General features: G+C 30.9%; 1 pseudogene; it reads right to left on the minus strand.

Annotated features, from left to right (window-relative positions):
* Nucleotides 1–15747: 15747 nt before the first annotated feature.
* LOC120210381 lies at nt 15748–17742 on the minus strand (annotated as a pseudogene).
* Between the last annotated feature and the right edge of the window lie 3400 nt (nt 17743–21142).

A 21142-nucleotide genomic window follows, 5' to 3' on the forward strand; every position in this document is an offset into this window, starting at 1 on the left:
TCATCCCCTCCTCATATTTTGGGTCTAATGACAATCTAAGTCCATTGAATTTAAACATAAGACAATTTAGGTTTTATCTTCTCAAATCTTAGAGTTAAAAAATTTAATAAACTCTTATATTTTTAAAGTTTAATAGTTTAATTAATCTCTCTTAATGTTTGATCCTAATTTGAACAAATAGGAGCATTTGTAGCTTAAAATAGTGAAGGTGTGGTTTAATTTTCTAAGAGTAGTAAAGTTATAAACTAATATAAATAATAAAAATGTATTTTTATTTTTAATACATGATAAAAATGCATTCAGATTCTATTAAAATATAATTCGATTCCAAACATCTGATGCTTTTATATTTTGACCTGTATAATATTCTTTCATACCAAAAATGTTATTTTTTATTGCTACGATATGTAGTTTTAAAAAAATTATTTAAATTGATATTTCGTAATATCGAATTAATTCAAAAATTTTATAAAAGGATATATATATATATATATATATATATATCTTAAATGTGACCAAGTAAAGAAAGAAAAAGTTAATCAAAGAAAGCCTAAAATTAAGTGTTGGATGAAATTTATGATTAACCTGCAATCAATTTCACTTCCCTATTGACATTTGGTGCGACATTTTTTTTTTGGAACAAAAGAAATAAATTGTAGTAGATTAAGTTTCTGCTGTCAAAATGCAGTCGGCAGCTTCCTGTTGAACTAATTCAACCACTTCCTGCGGTGAAACGGATAATACCTTATGAACCTCTCCTCTTGTTATGGCAATCTTAGCTAGTCGATCTGCCACCTTATTTGTAGTCCGGCTTATATGCCTCAAAATAATATTCCAATCTCGGTTAATTAACTCAAAAACGCGGTCAATAAGTGTAAAAATCGAGCCTCTCTTAGAGTTTACCTTTAGCATTTGGACAACTTCCAAACTATCGCTTCCACTATGATTTGCCTTTCTCTAGGTGCGGCATTAAAGCTTGCATTAATGTCCTAATTATGTCACATGAAATTTAACCCTGTAATTAAACGTGGGGACTAAAGTTTCCCAATTCTTTTATATTTTTAAAGGAAATTCTACTACACATATCAGTACACCGCAACATATTAAAACACACTGCAAGTAAATTTATCCTTATTATGTAAATATTAAAAGTATGAGGGTTTATTTAAAATTAATCATTTATTAAAGTTTAATTATAATTTTAATAGAATTATAATTAATTTATTAATTTATTATTAAAAATAATGATTGATTTAAGTAAACTAATTTGTTTAGAATTAGGATTTTTAAGATATGTAAGTTAGAAATGACCATCGACATCAATCACCGTCGGTGACTACTTAACTAGTCGAAAAATCAATTGCTACAACATCTAGCGCTTCCATTTGTTGTCGCTCAGTTCGACATCACCCAGCAGTCGGTCGTCCCTAAGGGAGTTAGCATGTAATTTTACCATTAAAAATAAAACTAATCATATCATTTAAATGTAGAAGACGACCGTAGAGATGCGATGGACTTGCAAACAATAATTATAAACGAATAAGAACCGACGGTCGTGGTTGGGCTAACTTGATCAACACATGTTAAAAATAAGAGAAAACGAACGAGTGGCGACCGAGCAAACGACAATTTTTTTTCCCTTTGGGACAACCTACTGTTGGGCGACGACGAATTGAGTAAGATTTGATGACGAAAAATATCAAATTTCTCTTGATTAAGCCTACGGCAGTGTTAGATGTTGTACCAAATGGTTTTTCGGTGAAGCAAAATGGTCGTCGACTGTGACTAATTGTGATGGTCGGTTAACTGGAGATAAAGTTATATAACTTAAAACATTGAATTATAAACCAATTATACTACTTAAATTAATTGTTAGTTTTATTAAAAATCATAAATTAATTATAATTCTATTAAAATTAAAATTAAAATTAAATTGTAATAATTAACTAATTTTAAATAAATCATTATACTTTTTCATATTTACATAATAAGGATAAATTTGTTGTGGTGTATTTGGTACATCGCTTTAGTGATGCATTGCGATATGCGACGTATGCCGTAAACTTATCTGATCCTTAAAAGTCAATCATAGGCCTCTATTTTTTGTTTTTGTTTTTCAAAAAACAAAAAACATTATTATTTTCATTTTTTAAGTTATTGTATTATTTAATTAATAAAAAAAATTCAATCTATTAATCAATTAATTCGAATTAAATATTATAAAGTCTTTTTATGAGAATAGTCTCCTAAATAATTTGTTGCATTCACAACATCATAGTTCAAATTCCTAACTATAGGTGTAAATGAACAAAACATTTGATAATTGTTCATTTATAATAAATGAACACAAACCAATGTATGTTCAATTCGTTTATGTTCACGAACAAGCTCATTTGAAAGCTCGTTTATCGAATTACTTATAACCTCTTATTTGATTCTCCTTTTCCTTTAATTTTTACATTTTAAATTACGAACATAAAATATAAGACTATTTTGTCAACGACTCATCATTGTTATATGTTTTTATGTTCGTATTGATAATATTTATCATTCATCGTTGATAACGGTGTTTATTTATATCTAGCGTATGCTTAAGTTTTTTGATTAAATTTTTAATTGTTTTATATATGATATTTTATATTATTTTTTAATAATTCTTATCTCGAGGAGGGGAAATAATCATACTATCTTCCATTGAACCCACAATCTATGAGAGAGATGATATGTCAGAGCTTTTAACTACGTGATGTCTACATTTTTTTATAAGAATCTTATTTTTAATTAAGCATTTTATGTACTTTAATTGATTTTAAGAGACATGTAATGATTTTAATTGATTAACGGCTATTATTAGATTAATAAACGTGTTAAAATTAGATTTGATCACATTCAAATTATAAGTAAAAAACACCATTTTAAACAAAATTATGTTATTAATATTTATTTATGTTATCGGGAAATAATATATTTTATAAATTTTTTATTATACTTAAACATATAAATAAATTGTAATTAAAGTTGATATCTAAATTTACAAATGAAATCAAAGTTAATCAGAATTATTAATCCTAAAAATACTGTTAAAATGTTGACTTAATAAAATGTGTCATTCTCAAATGTAGTTGGAAAACAATGAAATGATTACTTAAGCTTTCAAAATAGCAAAATTAAATGAACTCGTTTCCATGTTCAAACCAACTAACCTATACAAATTCTAGTTGTTAAAGCAAAAGTGTCTGTTTCTTTGCTCCAATGGCAAAGGGATGTCATGGCTTAGATCGAATTTTGATTAATTCGAATATAATTTGATTTGATTCAAATTTAGTGTGGAGTTTATTTTTTAGGTAAAAATCCACGTCCAATCCAACTGACACAAATCTCTCTCTCTCTCTCTCTCTCTCTCTCTCTCTCTCTCTCTCTCTCTATATATATATATAATTTTCATTTTTATTATATAAAATAGGATCTAATTAAAAATATATATAAAGAGAATGATATTATTAACAATTATTCTTAAATATATAAAGGTGAATTATATTATTATTCTTGAATTATAAATTTTTCACTCTAAACTCGACATTCACAGTCCTATTATAAAACATATAAACTCTAAACACACGTCATGCTCAGGGATGAATCGAGGGGAGCGGGTGGGGGCGATAGCTTCTCTTAATTTTTTTAATTTTTATATATTTTATATATATATTTTTTGTATTTTTTATTATAAATCTATTTTCACTCCATAACTTTTTATGAGTTCGTCATTTCTTAAAATTCTATAAATTCACCCCTCTAACATAAAATCTTACATGTATACCTAATTATATTTAAGTGATAATTTTATTTTATTTTCAAATGCATATAATTAGGGATGGGCGTGAGTCGGGTTGAGTTCGGTTTTTGGTCCACCCCACCCGACCGACCAAAACAATATTTCACCCGACCCTATATACAACTTAAAACCCCAACCCCAAATAATAAAAAAACTATTTTTATTTAATAAAAACAATGACTTAATTGAAAATATATATATATAGAGGGGTATTATTGTAATTATGTCTAAATATATAAGGTAAAATTATAATTTTTTCAGGTCGGGTCGAGTATTTTTCACTCTAAACCGACCCGACCCGTACATCGTATTTAAAAAATCCGATCCAACCCGAAACTTTTTTAAAATAACCGACCCGATCGGGTCGGAACCCGTTGGATTCGAGTCTCATTCCCATTCCCTACATATAATACTTTAAAGATTCAATTATAAATTTAACTTATTTATTTATGAAAATCGAGAATATAATTTTATTTTAATCTGTCATAACTTACTTTTAGATAGAGAATCAAAATTGTAACCTATTATTAGTAAACATATGGATTTAAACTATTAATTTTTCCATAATCTGTTACATAAAAATTATTAAACTGTTAATTTAGTGAATTTACTATATACTAAGTTGTGAAAATATTGATTTTCTAATTAACGATCTGAGTTGATTCGGATGAGTTAAGACGAAATTTTAAGAATTGAAAGGGAAAAAAATTAATTACACTAAAATAGATTAATGTTTTAATTTTCATAAAATGAAGAGTGGAATTCATAATTAAACAATACCATAAATATTGTGTTGGGAATGAAATTGAAGAAAATTACTCGTTTGGATCATATGGATAATAATATGTATAAATTGAAAAATAAAAAAATGATGACAAAATGGTGAAAAGGACAGGCAAATGTGTTGCGCTCCACCTATACGCCACGTGACCGTTATTCTATTCCATAATTTTTGTCTTTGAGTTTCAAAAAACAACGTTTGCAAGCTCATTCCTTACTGTCGGTGGTACGTGGACTTCTCCCGAATTTCCTTTTTAACAATAGTAGTCATAATTAAACTATTATTATATAAAACTGTCCAAATAATGTTTTTGAAAAAATTTGCCTCATATAAATGACTGTCCTTTGTTCCATATGTAATGGGTAAGGGGAAGGTAAGATAGTAGATTGCCCAACATCAGGTTGAGAGCAACTTCCGTAGAATACATCCGAATTATGAAATACCCTCCGTGAGACTCGATCCCACGGCCTTAAGATTAAGAACCTTGTGTTAGGAAAATTATTCCATTACATAGGGTCATTGTATAATACCTCATTAAAGATATTTAGATCTCTTAGCGCATATGAACCATTCGATAATTTTTGAAAAGATGCATAAATTATTTGACGAGTAAATAATGATGTAATTCATACAATGTTTTTTTTTAAATCAAATGATATGAAGATATTTCAAAATTTAATACGTAATCCGAATGTCTTAACATTATGATTATCAATGATTTAGAATTTAATTTCGAGATATACGATTTTAAGAAATTATATTAAAATTTTAATAATAAAAAATTATATTATTAATAAAGACATAAATAAGATTTTAAAATCATATAAAAATTTGAAATTTTAACAGATTCAACCATCCATGGTTCACAACCTAATATATCAAAATTTAAAAATAACAAAAAAATGAATGGAAGAAGCTTGTGGGATATTATGCGTATGCAAAAGTGCAAGACGTAAAATTGAATTATGGGCCAAACAGTTTTAAAGCTTAAGCCTCGGCAAGATGGGCCCAAAACTATTACTCAATCTTCAAGATACAGCAAAGGCATATCTACTCGGCCCATTCATTTCATCCCTTTTAATAAAAAAACCTAACTCTATTATTTTGAGTTAATTTCATCATATGTCCTCAAAGTATTACTTACATTTTAAATTATCCTTAAACTTTTAAATATTCCAATTTTATCCCTCAACTATGACTATAATTCTAAATTAGTCCTTAAACTTTTTAACATTTCGATTTCATTCTCAAACTATGACGTTCATTCTAAATTAGTCCTTAAACTTTTTTTAACATTCCATTTTAATCTCAAACTATATGTATATACTAATCACACCCCTTGTTAATAAAATCATTAGGCCAACTTATATTATTATATGGTTGACAAAAACAAAATCTATGTTAAATTATGGTTGAAAATAATTACATACTTGATGAATTTTGAATATTCAAAAGTTTGGGGAGCAAGTTAGAAAGAGGGTCATAGTTTAGGGATAAAACTAGAATTTTCAAAAGTGTAAGGATTTTAGAAAGAGAGCCATAGTTTAGGGATGGAATTGAAATATTCAAAAGTTTAAGGACCAATTTAAAATGAGAATTATAGTTTGGGGACAATGATGTAATTAACTCATTACTTTTCTATAGAAAATACCTAACTCAATTATGTCCCCTTTTTTCTTTTTAGAAAAATGATTTTACGATGGTTTAAATTTACTTATTTTTAATATATTATATAATAAATCGGGTTCATAGATATTCTTCAAGTAAGATGAAATAAACTTGAATAGTTTTAAATAAAGATTGGAATTTGCAATAGAGAAAAATAAAAGCTCAAGGCAGTGTATTAGGATTAGGATTTATAGGTAGTGTAAATTAAATAATAAGATATTTAGGTATGTAATAATCATTCTATTTTTTTAACATTTATGGATTTGTGAGACACTTATTTAGTTGTTCAATAAATTTTTTATTTTATAAATTCATATATTTCACAATTTTCACTTGTGCATTATATTAAATCTTAATTATTTATCTATAAAATATATTTCATTCTTATCATTTTCTATGAATAATAAAATTCAAATCAATTTTTTTAAAATTTTTGTCTTCAATCGGAGCGTTAAAAAAAACTATCTATCTATTTATTTATGCATGGTTACAAATGTGATCATTTTTCACTAGGCATATCGTTAATTTTAACCCTTGTTATTTATACTTTGTTAATTTTATTCTTATTTATTTTTATTAATACGGGTGAACACAATGTAGTATATAAAATACTTTCAACTATTTGACCTAAAAAAATAACAACAATTCTTTAACCACAATACCGCTTGATTCGTGTAAATTTAAATTTTAACAAAAGAATTGATCACTTATTTAGTAAAATTATTGACTAACTTATCATTGGTCAACTCTCTTAAATCATTGCTTGTAAGAAAGAGTTGAACATTCAAAATAGACTCATCTTAGGGTCGAGTTATTCATCCAATTATCCAAATCCGAAAAATTTACTTCAATTTTTTTCTTATTGAATGTAGAGATATTTACATTTTCAAAACAAATATCGAAATTCGAATCCGTGAAACAACATGAATAATAACTTAATAAGACTTGTATAGTAATAACTCCAACTTTGAGAATATTAGTACAAGAATTGGTCAGTTTCTAAATGGGTCAGGCCCAAAATTGCTTTGTTAGATCGGGCTAGCTAGGTTCAGTTGTAAAATAATAAGTTAATAAGATTTATGGTTCGAGTTCGATTTAAAAATACAAAAAATCATTAGTAATTGATATGATTTCGATACGAACTTGATCTAATTTAACCTGACCGATAAGCATTAAAGTTATTTAATGCCACCAAAACAGAAAGTAGTTTGCAATGTAAGCATCAACCCCATGCCCATGAAACCAAGTTCAATAAATAGGGGTAGTGTTGAGGTCCACAAATATTAATTATTAAGTGGCTCTTCCCAAAACTTAATATAAAAACAAGGGCCAAGTAAATATTTGAACCCAAAATTGTTCACTTTTATTACTTTAATACCATTTTTACTTAAAATTCAAAAATGCACAAAAACATTTAAGTAAACACTTCTCACAGCATATTTGTTTCAACTCTCAAACAAATACACTTTGAAAATGATTAGTAAAGCAGCTCAGCTGTCTAGAAATCAATATTAGTCTCGTCTTTTGCTTAAAGCAAACTCAGCTATGAGTCAACAAATTCAGATTTAGTTTGTCCAATATCATCGGAAACGACAAAGGAATCAGCTACCTAATGCCAAATCTTGGCTAATTTTATCGTACTCAATTGCTTATGCAATAATTATTCATTCAGTGAATCTAAATATTTGGGTTTCAATCTCAATGTCTTCAAATCTTCTTCAATAAAACTATAACTATAAATTATTCTTGCAAGAAAATTAATAATGACATATTGGATCTGCTAAGGGTTAGTATCCTATCGAATCAAGTCGAGTCAAATCAAAAGATTTTGAGTTAGTCGAGTTGACGAGTATTATTTGAAGATTCAAATTTTATTTATTGAATTGAGTTCTATGAAATTCAAGTCGAGTCAAATTTAGTTGAGTTTTCGAATTTCTATTCAAATATAATTGTAGTCCCCCGTAATATATTGTCATCAATCTTACACGATGATGGTAAAGTTTAAGGACGAGATTCTTGCTTCATAAAACAAGAAGAGAATATCAAATTCTAGCCGCAAGAAAGTGATAATATTTTGATCCACGAATCATGATAGGATCAAAGCAATTGTGATTTTGATTCTTTCATCTCCATCGAAATATTACGTGGATTTTGACAGATTGATATTCACACCTTTTATTCAGGGATATTTTCATATTACAGAAGACAAAGAAATTGTTTTTTTGATTTTATTCTCTGCAGTTGGCAAAATCTATGAACTGTAAGCATAGAATACAAAGAGAGAGAATCCAACAAAACCAATGTCCATACTGCCGGGGCTTTGTTCCCAAATTCCCTAACCCAAAATCCATTGCCTTGTCTTCATTAAACAGCTCCCCACTTTTCATGCTTCCCCCCACCTTTGCCATTTTTCTAAGCCACATTTCTTTAAGTTCCTCAGTTTTTGGGCCTGTCCATGTTCACTTCCTTCCTTCCTATTGCAGTTTAATGCCTTTCTTGGTTTTCAGGACTTTTAATTGTATATATATATATATATGCTCTGGCCTTAACCCACACGGTCACAATTAAGCTCCGGTTTGAGCTTTTTTTTTTTAAAGTAAACTCTTTGGTTTTAGCCATGGCCGAGTTTCACTACCAGCAATACAACTGTGGATCAGTCAAGGCCTCGTCGAAGAGCAAGCGAAGCGGTTTCTCCGCCAAGTGTGCTTCGTTGGTTAAGCAACAACGAGCTCGATTCTACATCTTGCGCCGCTGTGCCACCATGCTCCTTTGCTCGTACATGGAAGGCGACGATTAGCGACCGAATGAAAACCGGCATCGTCGTCTTAAGATCAGTATGCTCCATCGATGGGAGGGTTATCCTGTTTGGTTCAATGGGGGAGCTAAAGTGTGGTGCAATTGTTTTTGTTTTCTCGTAGTTTCCTTCGTGGTTTTTTTGACATGAGAAAAGCTTATGGCAGCACTCTTTGCTTTTTCACCATGCTAACGTTAAGAATGATTTTGATGGAGTTTTGGTTATGTTATTGAAATATAGTTGTTTGCATATTGATATTAATGTTAAATGTAAACCCTTTTTTTTCAAGTTCAATTTTAACCCATAATATATTATTTTCATATGTCCTTGCACTTATATATTATTTTACAACATTGTATGGGGGAGAATTGGAAGACTTGCGGAACATGAGATCAATGGTTTCCGGTAGCTAGTTTAGCTCGCAATTCCTTCCTCAAGATCTTCCCCGATGGCGCCTTTGGAATCGTTTCGACGAAGAACACATGCTTTATTCTCTTGTAGAACACCACCTGTTTCGAAATGTACCGCTTGATTTCATCTTCACTGATCTGGGATTTTTCTGATCTCATTTGGAATGCAACAGGCACTTCCCAGTTGCTTCATCCTTCATGCTGCAATCACATTATAGTATTGATGTTAAAACGAAGAACCTGAATTTCGATATACCGAATAAACATCAATGGTGTTGTTAAACTTACGCAACAACAGTGGCATCGATGATATCTGAGTGAGCAATGACCATTCCTTCGAGCTCCGCAGGTGCTACCTAGAACCCTTTCTATTTGATCAATTCCTTCAATCGATCGACCATGAAAAGCTCGTCATCGCCGTCGATGTAACCGATGTCTCCTGTGTGAAACCAGCCATCTTTGTTCATTTAACTAACATTGTTCATGTTGTTCAATTTTTTGGTAAAGTAATACTTAACTAACATTGTTCATGTTGTTCAATTTTTTGGTAAAGTAATATTGTACCTTTCATGATTTGATCTCCTCGGATGCAAATCTCTCCGGCATGATTCTGCGGCAGCGATGAACCGGTGTCGGGGTCAATTATTTTCATCTCGGCGTTCCTCACGACGGTCTCGCAAGCCCCGGATTTTATTTCGAAGGGCTGCTTGGCAAATCCTAAGCTCATTGCTAGAACTGGTCCAGCCTCTGTCATTCCATAAACAACAATGTTTTGCAATTAAAATTGAAATCAATTTATTATATTTTGTGTTTATAATTTTGACAAGTTTATAATTATGGTGTCTATGTTTATATTTTTTAAATTCTTAATATTGTAAGCTAAATAAAATATATAAATACGTATTTTAGTCAAATCATTTTTTAATTATTTATATTCCTTGTAAACAAAAAAGATAATATATATTCCTTGTTTAGAAAAATCATAAAAAACGTTTTGGACAAATATTATCCTAAAGAAAACATCAATTTAATTTTTTTCTACATTTAAAAATAAAAATATTCGATCATAATTTCTATGGACACCATATTTAACTACCAAGGACTATAATACCAACTAATTTGAATAATTAAATAATATTTTTTTGATAAATTTGGGTGAATATAGAGTAGTATTTGTTCAAAAAGAAAATTCTACGCCAGGCTTGGCCAGAATAGCAGAGCAAGTACAAGTATTAGTAGCATAGAAAAAATGCACTCCTCGTCATTAAATTAATGTGTTTACTTTCGGTAATTGTGGCCTCTCAAGAGAATCGATTACTGCATCTTTGAGGCATTTGCTAGTACTAGTACATCCGAGAATTCTTAATTGGCTGGTTGTAAATAGCCCCGGGACTATGGAACAAAGATTATCCCGGACACCTACACCGAGGTATTGACGTAGAACATAATGTGATACAATGAGATAGAATGCAATAGAAACAAAGACACAGGGAACGGGTTACCTGCTCTTAACGGTCAAAGCGAACTCTTTCATTCTGACATTCTGAATTCTTTAATTCAGAATGAAGACGCAAGTCATATACCGTAATATACCATTAAAACGATACATCGAAACACACCACTAATAAAATTATTTTTACCAACTAATTTGAATAATTAAATAATATTTTTTTGATAAATTTGGGTGAATATAGAGTAGTATTTGTTCAAAAAGAAAATTCTACGCCAGGCTTGGCCAGAATAGCAGAGCAAGTACAAGTATTAGTAGCATAGAAAAAATGCACTCCTCGTCATTAAATTAATGTGTTTACTTTCGGTAATTGTGGCCTCTCAAGAGAATCGATTACTGCATCTTTGAGGCATTTGCTAGTACTAGTACATCCGAGAATTCTTAATTGGCTGGTTGTAAATAGCCCCGGGACTATGGAACAAAGATTATCCCGGACACCTACACCGAGGTATTGACGTAGAACATAATGTGATACAATGAGATAGAATCCAATAGAAACAAAGACATAGGGAACGGGTTACCTGCTCTTAACGGTCAAAGCGAACTATTTCACTCTGACATTCTGAATTCTTTAATTCAGAATGAAGACGCAAGTCATATACCGTAATATACCATTAAAACGATACATCGAAACACACCACTAATAAAATTATTTTTATTATGTAAATATTAGAACGTATAATGATTTATATAAAATTAATCATTTATTAAAATTTAATTTTAATTTTAAAAAGTATAATTTAATTATATTTTTATTAAAAATATTAATTAATTTAATAAATTTAATTGGTACTTATATAAATTTATGGTTGATCCTAAAAAACCCATCAACCACCATCCCCTACAGCCGGCAGCTACCTCATCTTGCTGGAAAACTAAACTAATTCGATCTAAATCAGATTAAAATATATAATTAAAAATCCAAAAAATTCAACGAAACTAAACTGGCCTGAGATTAATGTAAGGGCCAAACCTTACTCCTTTTAATGGTTACTAAAAATAAAAGGCACAAGGTTAGGGCCAAATATGCTTAGGGATAAACATGGGTTGGGTCAAGTCTGATTTTCGGTTAATCTGACTCAAACTGAAAATTATATATCATCCACCCGAACCTGACTCGATCCGAAAAATGTATATTCCATCCGATCCGAACCCAACCCGATCTTTTGAGATAAAACCCGAATCTAAACTAGAACCGTCCCAAAATAATATATTTATTAAAAATAATATTTTTATTCAATAAAAATATAGATTTGATTGAAAAAAATAATATATAGAGGGGTATTATTGAAATTATCCCTAAATATAATTATAAAATTATATATTTTTTTGGGTCGGATATTTTTCACTCTAAACCTCAAACCTAAACCGACTTATATACAACCTCTAAAAAATCCAACCGACCTGAATCCAAACTCGAATTTCTTTAAAAAAAAAAATCGGACCGGTCGAGACGGATCAAATTGAAACCCGTCAGATCCGAGTCTCATGCCATCCCTAAATATGCTTTTACAATTACAGTCCCGATTCCAACAAGGTGGTCATCAGAGGTGGATGATGGAGGTTGTTAGGTTATTTAGGATGAACCTTAAATTAATATAAGTTAGATGTTTTAATTCTAAATCAATTAAATATATTAAATTAATTATTACTTTTAATAAAATTACAGCATGCGGCGTGTGCTGTAGACTCATCATGTTAACCGAAATTATTTAATAATAACATTTTAATTAATTAATCTATTAAATATAACGATTAAATCGATCAAGGATTATGATTAATATTTACGATTTTTTTAACACTCCTAATTGGCAATTCTTAAAAGAACAGTAAAAGCATCAATCTTGGGTCTTAATTCTTATCTTATCTAATGAGTTTCCAACCAAAAAGTAAGACTTCTGATTTCTTTTTCTTTGTATTCGATCTTATCTGTTTACTTTTCCCCGAAATGTTTATGTTTTTATCTCCTAACAAGTTTCTCAAAGTAGAAGACTCGTACAAATTATTTGAGTTCCTCAATTTAAATGATAGATGTCAGAATATGATTGGAAAAAAGTCATTAGAAATATTTAAACGATTAGTTTAATTATCGATCGAATTAAATTAATCAAAATCAAAATACTAATTTTTATTTTCTTAACCCTTAATAGATTTAACATTTAATTAATCAATCAATTAAATAAATTAAATTTTAATTTAATTAATTAATTCAGTTAAAATCAACCGATGAGCACCCAAAAAAATCATGGTGAAAAAAGAGCTAAGGTACGTTATGTCATCAATCTTTTTCATTGCCATATCCATTGCGTGGCCAAGGTCACTGCCGACAATAATTTTTCTTAGCAATAGATTTAAAAAGCCAAAGTTTTAGTTAAACCATGTCGTTTTATCTATAAAACCCTATCTCTAAGATTTTATAATTTATTTTTAAATTCTTAATTTCATATATAAAAGATTAAAACGACGTCGCGTAAAGACTAATAAAATTATAAACGATGGATAGTGGATACCAAACATTTTTGTAATTTCTGTCAAATTCAAACTAAATTGCTTTAAGAAAATTAAAAATATGGTAAATTACACAAATGATCACTAAAGTTTGAGTAAGTTTTCATTTTCTCTACTTAAATTTCAAACGAATTGGACACTAATATTATCAATTTATAATAAATTGGTGACTCGACGTTAACGGTCGTTATTACTTATTAGAGCGACGGAATACTGATGTGTCACATTAAATTGATCACTAATGTTTGGTCTTTATTAGGAGACATTCCATTGTTACCCGAGGAAGAAGAAGGGAGGAATATAATGTCGTCTGATGGTGCAGGTGGCTAGTCGCTGTCGTTGTCGGATGACGGTGGAGATCATAGTCGTTGTTGTGATTAAATTATCATATATAATTTTATGAGGGGGAAGGGCCAAACATGCTAAGTCAGCCGATTAATGTGACACATTAGCGTTACATCACTCCAATAACGACGATTAATGTCGAGTGACGATTCGTTATAAATCGATAACATCAATGATCAATTCATTACTTTTGAAATTATAGGAGGGAAATGAAAAATTATTCAAACTTTAGTGACCATTTGCACAGTTTACCATTACAAATATATGTTATTCTCTCTCATATATATATATATATATATATATATTAGTCACGTGTGGTTGGCCATTGTCGTTCTTCATCTTCTCTTTGTAAAAAAATATTGGATTTAGAACAAGAGTGTTTGGAGTGTTTGGAGGAGGAGGAGGAAAGAGGAAGATCAAATTCAGCAAGACAAAGAGTAGAGTTAAAGAAAAATTCATGGATTGGTGGAATAAGATGGTTTTCCCTCTTCGTCGAGTTTGGTTTGTCGTGTCTTCCCCTCTCAAAGCTCCCAAAAACGGTGTTTTAAACCCCCCTCTCTTCTCGTTATCTTTCTTAAACCAAGTTGGGAAACCTTTTGTCAACGTTCTTCTGGTATTTGTTCCAGTTTCTTAAAGGACGTTATGATTTAGGGTAGAAGATGATATTCCAACTCTTTTTTCCTTCTACCCAATATTATTTTCAATTTTAAACTAATAATAAAGCATCTTATTTTTAATATAATATTTCTATTAATTAAACTCCTCACCACTTATACACAGATTATTAAATGTTTAAACATATTTCATTATATAATACTCTCAATATTAATTAAATTAAATTCAACAATCTAACTTATACAAATTAAAATCAAAGAAAAAAGATTTTAGAAGCTCCCACCAATATTTTGTCATGCCTATATCCATCCTTTTATACAAAAGGAAATAACTTTTTTTAAAAATAATAATTACATGTATCTGATTTATTAATTGAATAGATTATATATTATAAAGATGGTGTGTCATCCCAATTTAATTTGATCAATTCGTAATATCAAATTCAAAATTTTAATATCTCATTCTATTAGACTAATTGATTATTAGTAAAAAAAATCCTATTTTAATTTACCCCTTAACCAATTTGAAACCGTATTTGTTTAATTTACACGAAAATGACATTCTTAAATCAGCGACTCTCATAAATCTATATGATTAGTTGTATTTATAGTCCACATTTTTTGCCTTAATTTAACAATGGCCTGAAAACAACAAACGTATCACTTTTCTCCTTTCCTTCATTCAACCACAAAGTTTAATTCTCAATCTTGACCCAACTACAACGATGGACCACTCAACTCAAGATCATCTAAATATGCCTTCCAAAAAAAAATGAAGATCATAATTTGGTTTTTACTAATAATTCCATAATAATTGATGCAGGTGGAGGGCTCTTAAAGCTACATGATGATATACAAACTTGTGGATACCAAGATGTGAAAGTGATGTGGGAGATGCTCAGAAGATCCGAGACCGAGCTGATCGCTAACAATCACAAGCAAAAACAACGACCCTTTTGGCGAGTTTTTGTATGGTCTTCGAACAACAACAATGCTGCATCATCATTTATATCGGCAAATCATGTTTAATTTTGATATTCACATTCTAAAATAATTCTTACTTTGATCATTTTACTATATTCATTCGATTCTAACAAATGAACCACCCTCTACTAAACTAGATGAATTGAACACTTCACTTTATTTCCTTTTTTTTCACTTTAATTCAAAGTACTAGAGAAGTAATCAATCAAAACATCCAAAGAAACTGATCTTCAAAATGACCACTCTTTATATGAAAATTTTAGGCACATTGACAGTTTGCAATCAAATGCTCGGATGGAGCACCATCTGTGGAGCCAGTTGAAGGAGGCCGAATCAGATTTTGTGATTTAAACTGTACAAGGGATATGCAAAGAAAAAACCAGTGTTTAAACAGTAAATGTTACTCTACGCGGGTCGAGATGTCCACTGCAATAACATGAAGGAACAACCGGGATCTCCTGTCTTCCTTTCCACTCTTCACCAGGTTTCAAGATGATAGGATTCTCCACACAAGCAGCCTCTACGCAAAGCATTTGCTTATACTCCTCGTTGCAGAAATCAGTCATTGAGTTCGCCTTCTTATCCCAGGGATTCCACACAACTGAAATATAGATATAGGAAACAATATGTTTTACAAGCTGTAATCGACAAATCTAACCATAATTTACATGCTAATCCGATCAATGCGTTTTACAACATGTCCTACCGTCCTGGTTCTAATTAGAATGGAAGTGTATGGATATAATAAACTTACCAGCATCGGGAAGTCCATCCTTTCGCAACACAAATGTTCGCTTCCTTTCATGGTCTAGGATGGCAATTTTTGTTGGTGTACCGAGGTATATTTTGCCTACCTTTTTTCATCAAGAACAATTAAACAATAAATAAAAATTAGAATTGAAAGACCGGGAAACATAAGCCTGCTTTAAGAAAAATTGACACTAACTTCTGACTCGAACGTTATTGCATCCCCTTATTCAGTGAACCGCTCCCTGTTCTGCAGGTTATCCAAATAATCCAGTATCTCTAGTCCTTCTACTCGCACTTCACTAAATAAAAGTAAATACAAAATGAATTGTACAGAACAAAGAACAAGTCATAGAAAAATATCTATGATATACATGTTATTAAAAGGTAAAATATTTTCTTTTAAACCTGATATCGGTGACGAAAAAATATGTGTGATAGGCAAATGTAAATGTAAACGACTTTCCATCATTGTTTGCATTTCGGATGCGGGATGTCAACAACAAATCACCAGCAGGACTCAGTTCTACCCTCAACCGAAACTCAAACCTGCACAGAATTGCATATCCCTTATTTCACGTGATATAACTCCAGTATCCATCTCACACGCATAGGTAATGTCACATAAAAGCAATCAATTTATCTGTAAGAGAACGCCTATGATTGATTTTAAAACTAGATATGGGTTAGCAACAAAACGGCACACAACCTGATGCCATAGAATACAAAAGCTGGAATAAAGGATATAAAATCAGGCCCAGACAGCCGTTTAACAATTTTTCTTAAAAGGGACATTAAAATGAAGATGTCAATTTTAGGAACTGTGTTAAATAAATCAAAGTTCATACAGAGCAATGCACCTGTGAGACCAGATCTTCAACTCTTCTTCGGAGTGCCTAAGAATTAAGTCGACGAAGGCCTTGGTAGAAGCATGTGATGAACGTGGTGGGGGATCAGGATCAACACTCCATAGTCGATTTCTTGCAAATCCATGTTTCTCAAGAGAATCAATATTCCCAAACTGCATGGTTCAAGAATTAAATTTGAAACAAAGAAATAAAAATGAGAGAGAGAGCGAGAGAAAGAGAGCTTAGAAGCACATACTTGAGGAAAACAGATTGGTATACCTCCACGGATAGCTTCAGGTGACTGAAAAATAGCCTGCAGAAAAAACACGCGCTTAATTGAAAAGGCAATTAAAATAGTTGGTAGATCCATTCAAATTGCTGTCCTTTTTCCCGTATAAAAATCAGCATGCATCGATCATTTCAATTACAATTTTTTTGTACTTTTAAAAAATAGAATCCTTGTCTGTATCAAAAGGTACATAAATATATATGGTGGGCATTTTGACACTCCCCTCAAAATATCTGAGAACTCTTTATTTATTTATTAACTAATATTTTAGCACCAACCACCTCAAAAAGAAGCAGCATTAAGTATCAATCAAACACCTAGAAAATACTATAATTGCAAATAGTTGCCTCAGTAGAAGTAAATGATGACTCACTACTACCGCCAATGTGATCAAATTTATTCCGTGAACCATTGCTTGTTCATTCAAATACTATCTCTAATGATGAAGCGTGGATCACTAATGGCAGGAGAAGTGGTAACTACGATTCATTTAAATTATTATGCTAAATAATTTCTAAGAAGAATAATTCTAAAACGGGTACCTTATTACTAAGGAAAAGCAACTCTTCCCTTTTGTCATTCTTCCAATACGTGACTTGGCCTCCGAAGAGATACACCTGTTCAAGGAAAATAAAGTAGAATGAATACAAGAAATAGTTAAATATTGCACCTCAAGTTTGGTTTCAAGAATCTTTCCGACTACTTTGTTCAATTGATTCACACATTTTTTTTTGATAATTGAGTTCAAATATTTTAGATTCATTTCTCTTCTTTTCAATACAAAACACACTCAAATCTATTCCCTACTACAAAAGAATGAATTGTTCTTTAATCAAATTCACGCAAACTTAACGAATAAACATAAAATTTATTAATCAAAACCGTTACAAGACTAAATCATCAGAGTTTAGTTTTCATTACACGGGCAACTATATCATCGCAAGATCCAAATCTATAAAACGAATAATTAACCGAACAAATCACGTAAATCTCTTTAAGAAAAAAACAAAGGCACTTCTTGCAATGCGGTTAACATTTCAACACAGATTTCAAGATTCCGGACTAAATTCACAAAAGAAACAATCTCGTTCCGAAAATAAAGGAAGCAGAGACAATAATGATCGGATAACAAAATGGAAACGATAAATCGTGGAAAAGAGAAAAGAAAGAGAGAAAAACGAGAGAAAAAAAACCTCAGCAGAGTAACCGCGAATCTCCCTCAATATGACCTTATTGAGGCCATTGGTGCCTTTACAATGCTCGACATACACGTTCTCTGTTGCCATTGATGCCTTCGAGATATTGAATCTATCTTTCAAAGAAATAGAAAATGGAAAACAGAGCGAGAGCGAGAAGTGGAGTATTTTTGTGGATTTTCGGAGGTTCTACTAATTAAGGCAATTTTATAGCAGATAGTTGTGACAATTTATCAGATTTTTAACAAATTTATATTTATGAAAAGAAATTATTTATGATTTCATCCCTAAATTATACTACTTATTTTCATTTTAGTACCTTTTTTATTTCACTCTTGTACCTAAATTATTATAGATTATTATTTGATACATCTACGTGCACTAAAACTTACTTGTTTATAAAGATCTTCATCTTAATGAATAATTATTTAATCATTATTTTCATTGAGATTGTTGACATTCGATAAAAATATATCATGGAGATTCATTAATTGATTGAGTAGTTAAGAATATTCATATTATCTTATTTTGTGTGAGATTGGATCTCGATATTTACCTTAAAATCGTAATATCTTTCTACTTAATCAAAAAAATAAAAATACTCATTTCTATGAAATTATACATTATTAATATTTCAAATACTCATTTATTTTCAAATGGATTGATATTTAAAGCACTGATAATATATGTTTGTATACATCGTCAATAACTTAAATGAAGATAAATCATCACAAAATTTTAAAATTATATAACTTTATTTAAATTTATTTTTGATTAAATATCATCATTTGATTTACTAATAACGTATAAAATTATACATTGTCACTTAGTACATCAAAATTTTATTTATTTTTAAATGGATTAAAATTTGTTACATTAACAATATATCTGTTTATACATTGTGACAAATTATTATAACTTTTTAAAACTAAATTCATTAAAGTTTATTTTTGATAATGTATCATCATTTAGATTATTGATGATGCATGTAACTATACAACGTTAGTATATTAAATATGGACTCGTTTTTAAATAAATTAATATTTGATATCGTAATAGTATATATTTTTACACATGGCTATTAAATCAAATGATAATAAATAATTAAATTTATCTTTACGATGTATCATCTTAATAATTGGTAAAATATAAAATTTTATATAATTAATATATTAAATATTTATTTTTTATCATTAATCAATTAAATTAATCATTGTATTGTCGTATTAAACTATAATAAATTTTTAATGCATATAATAAAGAACCCTTTTATCCTGAATTGAGATTTGTGGAGTCGAACAATAATTATTAATGATTGGCCAATGCGTTTTTTCTTCACTTCGCCACTCGAATTTATCAAAACATTCAAAGAATGAAAAATCTCATCATGGTAAATGAGTACAACCCAAAAATTAAGATCTAAAAGCAAAAAAAAAAAAAACTAATCTATCAGATCTTGTTAAACAAGAACCGAGCCACAGTGAAAATCATGTGGATGGAGGCAAGATAACTCCCAGAACTTATAAGTGCAGGTGCAGCAGACTTAGTAGGAGCTGGAGCTTCAACGGCAACAGCAGGAGCCGGTGGTGGTGATGTACTGCTCGATGGTTTAGGCGTAGATGCTGCTACTGGAGGTGGCACGTTGTTTTCCTCGTCACTAGAAGGCGGCGATACTGGGGCCTCTGTTGGTGGCGAAGCAATCGGTGGTGGTGTAGTCGAGTTTGATTCAGGCGGGGACGGGGTTTCAGATGGTGCATTGACTGATGTAGTATTGGATGGAGGTGGTGCATTGGTTGACATGGTCTTGGGTGGAGGTGGTGATGCTGGTGCATTGATTGATATAGTCTTGGATGGAGATGGTGCATTGTTTCTTTGTTTAGTTTTAGTACTTGGGGATGGAGGCGATGCTTTTCTTGTTTTATTGTTAGATTGTCCCGATGGAGTCTGGACTGGGGCTGGGGCTGGGGCTGGGCCGGGGACTTCTTTGCTCGAGTACTCGGCGTTGGAGTCGGTGCTTGTGCTAAGACTTTTCTAGGAGGGGAAGCCTTCGGTGTGGCAGATGGAGGTTGCTGCGACGGAGCGGAAGACGGGCCGCTAAGCGTTATAATACCAGCAATTTGTAATACCGAAATGCTATGGGGCTGCGATTCGACTGTGCCGACCAATTTGATGTCCATGTTAGGACTTGCACCAGCGGGCCTAAAAGTAATTGCACCGTTTCCGTCATTGCTTACAGTCAAGGTAGATCCTTGGTAAAGTGTGGGAAGAACCGTCCTAGACGTCAAGCTTCTTAGCCTTGTTTCGTCATAGTAATCGAGTACCACATGGAAGCTCAGGATTTGCCTGACATCGTTCTCCGCTTGGTAATTGAACGACCGCAATTGATCGTTGGTGATGACGAGGACCGTCACGGCTTTCTGGTTGTTGATTTCGCTCGCCAATCCGGTCCCACTCAGACGGGAATTGAACGTGCTGAACTGGGAGAATCGACTGAGGATCTCGGTGATGTTGAAGCCATGTGTTGTTGATAGTAACACGAAGAGAATTGAGAAGAACAAGAATGAAGTCGACATTTGATTGTACTATATTAAAATGTGAAAACTTTATTTATTATTT

This window comes from Hibiscus syriacus, unplaced genomic scaffold, assembly GCF_006381635.1.
Source record: "Hibiscus syriacus cultivar Baekdansim isolate YM2019G1 unplaced genomic scaffold, ASM638163v2 tig00109923_pilon, whole genome shotgun sequence".
Taxonomy (NCBI): Eukaryota; Viridiplantae; Streptophyta; class Magnoliopsida; order Malvales; family Malvaceae; genus Hibiscus; species Hibiscus syriacus.